This window comes from Lolium perenne, chromosome 1, assembly GCF_019359855.2.
Source record: "Lolium perenne isolate Kyuss_39 chromosome 1, Kyuss_2.0, whole genome shotgun sequence".
NCBI lineage: Eukaryota > Viridiplantae > Streptophyta > Magnoliopsida > Poales > Poaceae > Lolium > Lolium perenne.
Window position 1 is genome coordinate 140294437 of NC_067244.2, and position 8863 is coordinate 140303299.

An 8863-nucleotide genomic window follows, 5' to 3' on the forward strand; every position below is an offset into this window, starting at 1 on the left:
AAAATGGAGCCTATTTTATGGTAAAGTAAGCCCAACCTATGGTTTCCCATGTACTGTAGGATAACGTTGCATAGAAAACAAAAATTTTCCTACCGCGAACACGCAATCCAAGCCAAGATGCAATCTAGAAGACGGTAGCAACGAGGGGGTATCGAGTCTCACCCTTGAAGAGATTCCAAAGCCTACAAGAGGAGGCTCTTGTTGCTGCGGTAGACGATCACTTGCCGCTTGCAAAAGCGCGTAGAAGATCTTGATCACGATCGGTTCCGGCGCCACGAACGGGCAGCACCTCCGTACTCGGTCACACGTTCGGTTGTTGATGAAGACGACGTCCACCTCCCCGTTCCAGCGGGCAGCGGAAGTAGTAGCTCCTCTTGAATCCGACAGCACGACGGCGTGGTGTCGGTGGTGGTGTAGAAGTCCGGCGGAGCTTCGCTAAGCTACGCGGGCAATATGGAGTGGAGGAGCAAAGCTAGGGTTTGGGAGGGGGTGGCCGGCCACTCAAGGGGGGCGGCCAGCTTATGGTCTTGGGGTGAGAGGGGGAGGCTAGGGCGCCGGCCAAGGGCAGCCCTAGGTGGTGCGGCCAAGAGTGAGGCTTGAAGTGGTCAGCCCCCTCTCTATGCCCCTCATTATATAGGTGGAAGCCCCAAGAGTTCTAGTCCAAGTCTTCGAATAAGACCCCAACACTAAAACCTCCCAAAAGTGGGAAACCTACTCAAGGGGGGAGTCCTACTCAAGGTGGGACTCCCACCTTTCCTTGAGGTGGGGCTGGCCGGCCACCCTAGGGGAGTCCACCTTGGACTCCTCCCCTTTAGGGTTGGCTGGTCATGCAAGTGGAGTCTCTTTGGGACTCCACTTTCCAAAGTGCCATTCTTCCGGACTTTTCTAGAACCTTCTAGAACCTGCCATAAATGCACCGGATCATTTCCAAACTTGGAATATGACTTCCTATATATGAATCTTATTCTCCGGACCATTCCGGAACTCCTCGTGATGTCCGGGATCTCATCCGGGACTCCGAACAAATATTCGAACTCCATTCCATATTCAAGTTCTACCATTTCAACATCCAACTTTAAGTGTGTCACCCTACGGTTCGTGAACTATGCGGACATGGTTGAGTACTCACTCCGACCAATAACCAATAGCGGGATCTGGAGATCCATAATGGCTCCCACATATTCAACGATGACTTTAGTGATCGAATGAACCATTCACATACGATACCAATTCCCTTTGTCACACGATATTTTACTTGTCCGAGGTTTGATCATCGGTATCACTCTATACCTTGTTCAACCTCGTCTCCTGACAAGTACTCTTTACTCGTACCGTGGTATGTGGTCTCTTATGAACTTATTCATATGCTTGCAAGACATTAGACGACATCCCACCGAGAGGGCCCAGAGTATATCTATCCGTCATCGGGATGGACAAATCCCACTGTTGATCCATATGTCTCAACTCATACTTTCTGGATACTTAATCCCACCTTTATAACCACCCATTTACGCAGTGGCGTTTGGTGTAATCAAAGTACCTTTCCGGTATAAGTGATTTACATGATCTCATGGTCATAAGGACTAGGTAACTATGTATCGAAAGCTTATAGCAAATAACTTAATGACGAGATCTTATGCTACGCTTAATTGGGTGTGTCCATTACATCATTCATATAATGATATAACCTTGTTATTAATAACATCCAATGTTCATGATTATGAAACTAATCATCTATTAATCAACAAGCTAGTTAAGAGGCATACTAGGGACTTCTTTGTTGTCTACATATCACACATGTACTAATGTTTCGGTTAATACAATTATAGCATGATATATAAACATTTATCATAAACATAAAGATATAAATAATAACCACTTTATTATTGCCTCTAGGGCATATCTCCAACAGTCTCCCACTTACACTAGAGTCAATAATCTAGTTTACATTTGTAAAGATATAACACCTTGGCCTTCTGGTGCTTTATCATGTATTGCTCACGGGAGAGGTTTTTAGTCATCGGATCTGACACGCTCAGAAACGTATGTATTTTGTAATTCATTTGCGTCTCAACGCATCACTCATTTCCAAATGAGTTGGCATTAAATATGTTTGATCTTCTGGTGGAACCTTAATTCCGCTGTCTGAAATATGTCACTTATATTGTCACACACAATATAGCTTCAAAGTTCTGACTCTGTCGGAACTACACCAAGTTCTCAAAGAACCTCTTGACTTAACATCCTTTGTCATTGTCAAAACAATGACATACTCTGCCTTCTTTTGTAGAATCCGTCACAATATTTAGAACTCTTCTAAATCTAGCATAGACAACTTCTAGCTCATTGTGCTACCTTTTAAACAACACTTAGTCTAATTTAAGATTGAAATTATAATTTATATGTGACAAAACCAATATCGGTGTAACACCTTACAGCGATTTGTTTGTCATTTCTTCATACAAAAATATATATATATATATCCTTAGTTCTTCTAAAGTACTCAAGGATATTCTTACTGTCGTCCCATGATCATCTTATGAATCATTCCGGTATATGCTCATAACATTTTAGAGCACAAGATATCTGATTTTGTACATATTATTCGTGATCTAAAATCACTCATGTGTTTTTACTCATCGAGTGTCAGATACACTCAAGTCTTGTTAAACCTTCACATGACAAGAACATTTTCTTAATATTTCTATATTGAACTATTTCAATATCCATTCTATGTACTTTGACTTAAACTTATTATGTGTTTCAATTTATCTTCATAGATCTTGACACTAAATATGTTTTAGTCCATATCCTTTCATTGAAATTAATTTCTCAATGAAACCTTTTAATCAAGTATATAATTACATCATTTATAACCAACTATATGTCATCTACATAAGTATTATAAATATGTCTTAGCGCTCCCACTTAATTTTTTTTTTTGCAAATGCAAGCCTCTTCATCGTCTCTGATGAAATCAAAAAATCTTTGACTATTTCATCTGGTGAAGATTCCAACTCCGTGATACTTACTTCATCCAATTGAAGCTTGTATACCTATCTAGTATTCCACGGACCAGCAAAACTCTTGGTTGTATCTTGTATACATACTTCTGTTAAGTAGTGTATTTTGCCATCCTACTAGCATATCTCATAAAAGAAATATGTAGTGATTACTAGAATAATCCACATAGACTTTAAGCATTGCTACGGAAGATCTAATCTTGTCGTAGTCAATTCTTTGAACTTTGTCGTAAACAACTTTTCGACAAGTCAAGCTTCTTCAAGGATATTTCATCCAAGTCCATCAATTTTATAGATCTATTTACTTTCAAAAAGTATTCATCTATCTTGGATTTCATGGCGTATAGCCATTTTAACGGAGTCAGGGCCCATCATAACTTCTTTGTTTGTAGTTGGTTTATCATTGTTCAAAATCAATCCTTTGTCCACAAATCATTTATTTGATCACAAAGTAAACCATACCTACAAGGTTCAATATGTACTTCGATCTCCATGGCTAAAACACTTTGTAGTCATGAGAGCCATGATTGTCGTGGCTGCTTCCGAAACCAATTCCGATGCTGCGCTACTCTGATCATTATGCTCAGGTTCATAAACCTTATCAAATTATAATGTCCTCCCACTCAAATACTTCACTCGAAACAATTTCTCGGAAATAAGAAACATTGACAAACACTTTTGTCTTTGTCTCGTGGGAAGAATTCCCAATTAAATCTCTGGGATAACCAACAAAGACATTCATCCGATTTTGGTTGACTATTAGGGTTTATACCCATGCCATAACTTGTATGGTGTCATTTCAACGGATCATGATGATGCTCTATTCAGTGTAAAAGCGGTAGTCACTAAAGCATAATCCACAAAAATATAATGGCATCAATATTTTATCTCATTATTGATCCAACAAAATTTGGATATATCTCTTGGATACTTCATCATCACTATGATACTCCAAGAAACGTAAGTTGTAAAACAATTTCATAACTCTCTTAGATGTTTCGCTAAAACTCGTAATTCAAATATTTCCACCATGATCCAATCATAGATATTTGATTTCTATTACGATGATTTCCACTTCATACTGAAATTTATTTGAATCCATTCAAATGTTTCAAAACTTCTTCCTTATTGAATATATCCACATATATATACTCAATTCATTGTTGAAAGTTTTCATGAAGTAGAAGAATCTCCCGCACACAACTATGCCCAGTGAACCACATACATCATCATGTATTTTTCCACTAAGTTAGTTGTCCGTTCTACTTTTGGCCTATGAACGGTATTTTAATCATTCTCTTTAGAAAAGATTTGCAAGCGCCAAATGATTCAAAAATCAAATGACTCCAAAAATCCATTTGCATGGAGTTCCTTCATGCGATCCTTTCTAACATGACTTAAATTGCGGTTCCACAAATAAGTGGAATTCAAATCATTTGCCTTATGGCATTTTTAGCGTCAGTGTTATGTATGTATGTTTCACCATTAAGATTTATAATAACTTATCCATCGTACATGGAGTAATGTCATAATTTGAACAACTCATTGTTTTCATTTGACCAGAGCAAAATAACAATTATTAAGTTCTTTATTATAAATTCTAAGGGCTAGATAGAATGCCAACGACGAACATAATAACACTTTATTTTGTTCCAGACGTGCATTCCTATCATATTCCTTGTCAGTCACTTAGGCCATTGTATTCTTGTATTGCGTTGTTTTGTATGACACTTCATACCAACCAATATGGTACTAATACCCAAGAATTTCATTGTGTAACTTAACTAGGAATACAACCATAACATGTATATCATTTATATACACCTGAGCTAGACTTTCTAGTCTTTTCTTTTGCCAAAATATCTTTTGTAGTTTCTCTTTTAGCTTTCCTCATTATTCAGAAAAACATTTCAACATCAATAACTTCTAGGTTTGTTGGTCAAATACCAATAACCTTGAGGTTCTTACTTTGAAGTTGATCATCATATGACAAGTGTTTCAGATTTCACTATTAGTAACTTTGTAATATGATGAACAATTTCACTCATAATTTTATCCATCAATTCATGATAACTTTCTGAGACCATGTCTGTACATGCTAGGCTCATAAAGTTTAAACCTTAGTATTCGCATATGCAAATCTGGCTTGCACCCGTTGGAAGCACACGTAGAATCTATAACACCCGATCATCACGTGATGCTTCGAAACGACGAGTCTTAGCAACGGTGCATACTAAGGACAATCACTTCATGGATATGCGAATATCGTTAGTGCCCCAATAGTTGGAGGATTGGGACGCCTTGCGTCTTCAACCTTCGTACATTCCCATAAAACTTATGAGTTTATGTAGTCTCACCAAATTTATATTCTATCATCTTGCAATAAGGTCTTAGATATCACATATATCTCGTACCTTGATTATTTCTGAAAACTAAATTTTCAGCTCCTTACTTTTCAAACAGATTTGAACTTCAAGTTTCACGGAGACAAGATAACTTTAGGTACTAATTGAAACCATAGCTCTTTGAATCAACAATGTGAGGTTTACTAAAAGTTTGCAATAGGACTTAATCAATTCTTGATTCTTTAACAATACGGTACCAATCCGTAAAGTTTCTTGTCAGATTTTAACAGTATTTCTATCTCAATTATAAGACTAGCGCATAGTAGTAAACGGATGCCAATACTACAAAATTAATTCAAAATACTACTCAGACTATGTTTATGATAATTAGTTCATGTTTTAATCTAATTACTAATGAACTCCCACTTAATACAACATCCCTCATAGTTGTTAAGTGGTACACGATCCAAATCCACTACACCAAAACCGATCATCACGTGAGATGATGTAGCTTCAATGGTGAACATCAACATGTTGATCATATCATCCATATGACTCGTGTTCAACCTTTCGGTTTCCGTTGTCCCGAGGCCATGTCTGTACATGCTAGGCTCGTCAAGCAAACCCAAGTATTCCGTGTGCAACATGGCTTACACCCGTTGTATGTGAATCGTTGAATCTATCACATCCGATCATCACGAGATGCTTTGAAACGCATTTAACTGTTACAACGGTGCATACGAGGGGAGAACACTTTATTATCTTGATATTAATGTGAGGGATCATCTTATAATGCTACCGTCGCGTTCTAAGCAAAATAAGATGCATAAAGGATTAACATCACATGCAATTCATATGTGATATGATATGGCCCTTTTGTCGTTGCGCCTTCGATCTTCATCTCCAAAGCACGGACATGATCTCCATCATTAACGGGCATGATCTCCATCATCATTGGCGTAGCGTCAAGGTTCATGGCGCCGTCTTCATGGTTGTTCACCTCATGTAGCAACTATTACAACTACTTTGAAATACTACTCAACATGAAATTTAAAGACAACCATAAGGCTCCTGCCGGTTGCCACAATACAATAATGATCATCTCATACATATTCATCATCACATTATGGCCATATCACATCACCAAACCCCTGCAAAAACAAGTTAGACGTCTCTAATTTGGTTTGCATATTTTACGTGGTTTAGGGTTTTCGAGAGAGATCTAATCTACCTACGAACATGAACCACAACGTTGATACTAATGTTTTCAATAGAAGAGTAAATTGAATCTTCACTATAGTAGGAGAGACAGACACCCGCAAAGCCTCTTATGCAATACAAGTTGCATGTCGAACGAGGAACAAGTCTCATGAACGCGGTCATGTAAAGTTAGTCCGAGCCGCTTCATCCCACTATGCCACAAAGATGCAAAGTACTCAAACTAAAGATAACAAGAGCATCAACGCCCACAAACCATTGTGTTCTACTCGTGCAACCATCTATGCATAGACACGGCTCTGATACCACTGTAGGATAACGTTGCATAGAAAACAAAAATTTTCCTACCGCGAACACGCAATCCAAGCCAAGATGCAATCTAGAAGACGGTAGCAACGAGGGGGTATCGAGTCTCACCCTTGAAGAGATTCCAAAGCCTACAAGAGGAGGCTCTTGTTGCTGCGGTAGACGATCACTTGCCGCTTGCAAAAGCGCGTAGAAGATCTTGATCACGATCGGTTCCGGCGCCACGAACGGGCAGCACCTCCGTACTCGGTCACACGTTCGGTTGTTGATGAAGACGACGTCCACCTCCCCGTTCCAGCGGGCAGCGGAAGTAGTAGCTCCTCTTGAATCCGACAGCACGACGGCGTGGTGTCGGTGGTGGTGTAGAAGTCCGGCGGAGCTTCGCTAAGCTACGCGGGCAATATGGAGTGGAGGAGCAAAGCTAGGGTTTGGGAGGGGGTGGCCGGCCACTCAAGGGGGGCGGCCAGCTTATGGTCTTGGGGTGAGAGGGGGAGGCTAGGGCGCCGGCCAAGGGCAGCCCTAGGTGGTGCGGCCAAGAGTGAGGCTTGAAGTGGTCAGCCCCCTCTCTATGCCCCTCATTATATAGGTGGAAGCCCCAAGAGTTCTAGTCCAAGTCTTCGAATAAGACCCCAACACTAAAACCTCCCAAAAGTGGGAAACCTACTCAAGGGGGGAGTCCTACTCAAGGTGGGACTCCCACCTTTCCTTGAGGTGGGGCTGGCCGGCCACCCTAGGGGAGTCCACCTTGGACTCCTCCCCTTTAGGGTTGGCTGGTCATGCAAGTGGAGTCTCTTTGGGACTCCACTTTCCAAAGTGCCATTCTTCCGGACTTTTCTAGAACCTTCTAGAACCTGCCATAAATGCACCGGATCATTTCCAAACTTGGAATATGACTTCCTATATATGAATCTTATTCTCCGGACCATTCCGGAACTCCTCGTGATGTCCGGGATCTCATCCGGGACTCCGAACAAATATTCGAACTCCATTCCATATTCAAGTTCTACCATTTCAACATCCAACTTTAAGTGTGTCACCCTACGGTTCGTGAACTATGCGGACATGGTTGAGTACTCACTCCGACCAATAACCAATAGCGGGATCTGGAGATCCATAATGGCTCCCACATATTCAACGATGACTTTAGTGATCGAATGAACCATTCACATACGATACCAATTCCCTTTGTCACACGATATTTTACTTGTCCGAGGTTTGATCATCGGTATCACTCTATACCTTGTTCAACCTCGTCTCCTGACAAGTACTCTTTACTCGTACCGTGGTATGTGGTCTCTTATGAACTTATTCATATGCTTGCAAGACATTAGACGACATCCCACCGAGAGGGCCCAGAGTATATCTATCCGTCATCGGGATGGACAAATCCCACTGTTGATCCATATGTCTCAACTCATACTTTCTGGATACTTAATCCCACCTTTATAACCACCCATTTACGCAGTGGCGTTTGGTGTAATCAAAGTACCTTTCCGGTATAAGTGATTTACATGATCTCATGGTTATAAGGACTAGGTAACTATGTATCGAAAGCTTATAGCAAATAACTTAATGACGAGATCTTATGCTACGCTTAATTGGGTGTGTCCATTACATCATTCATATAATGATATAACCTTGTTATTAATAACATCCAATGTTCATGATTATGAAACTAATCATCTATTAATCAACAAGCTAGTTAAGAGGCATACTAGGGACTTCTTTGTTGTCTACATATCACACATGTACTAATGTTTCGGTTAATACAATTATAGCATGATATATAAACATTTATCATAAACATAAAGATATAAATAATAACCACTTTATTATTGCCTCTAGGGCATATCTCCAACATGTACATATGTCCTAAACAAACCAAAGCAAATAAAAAAATCCATTGTTACACCGTCACACGGAGAAAGCTATAGGGGTAGATCTGCGGGGTCCCCGCCCTAGGGTTTCCGA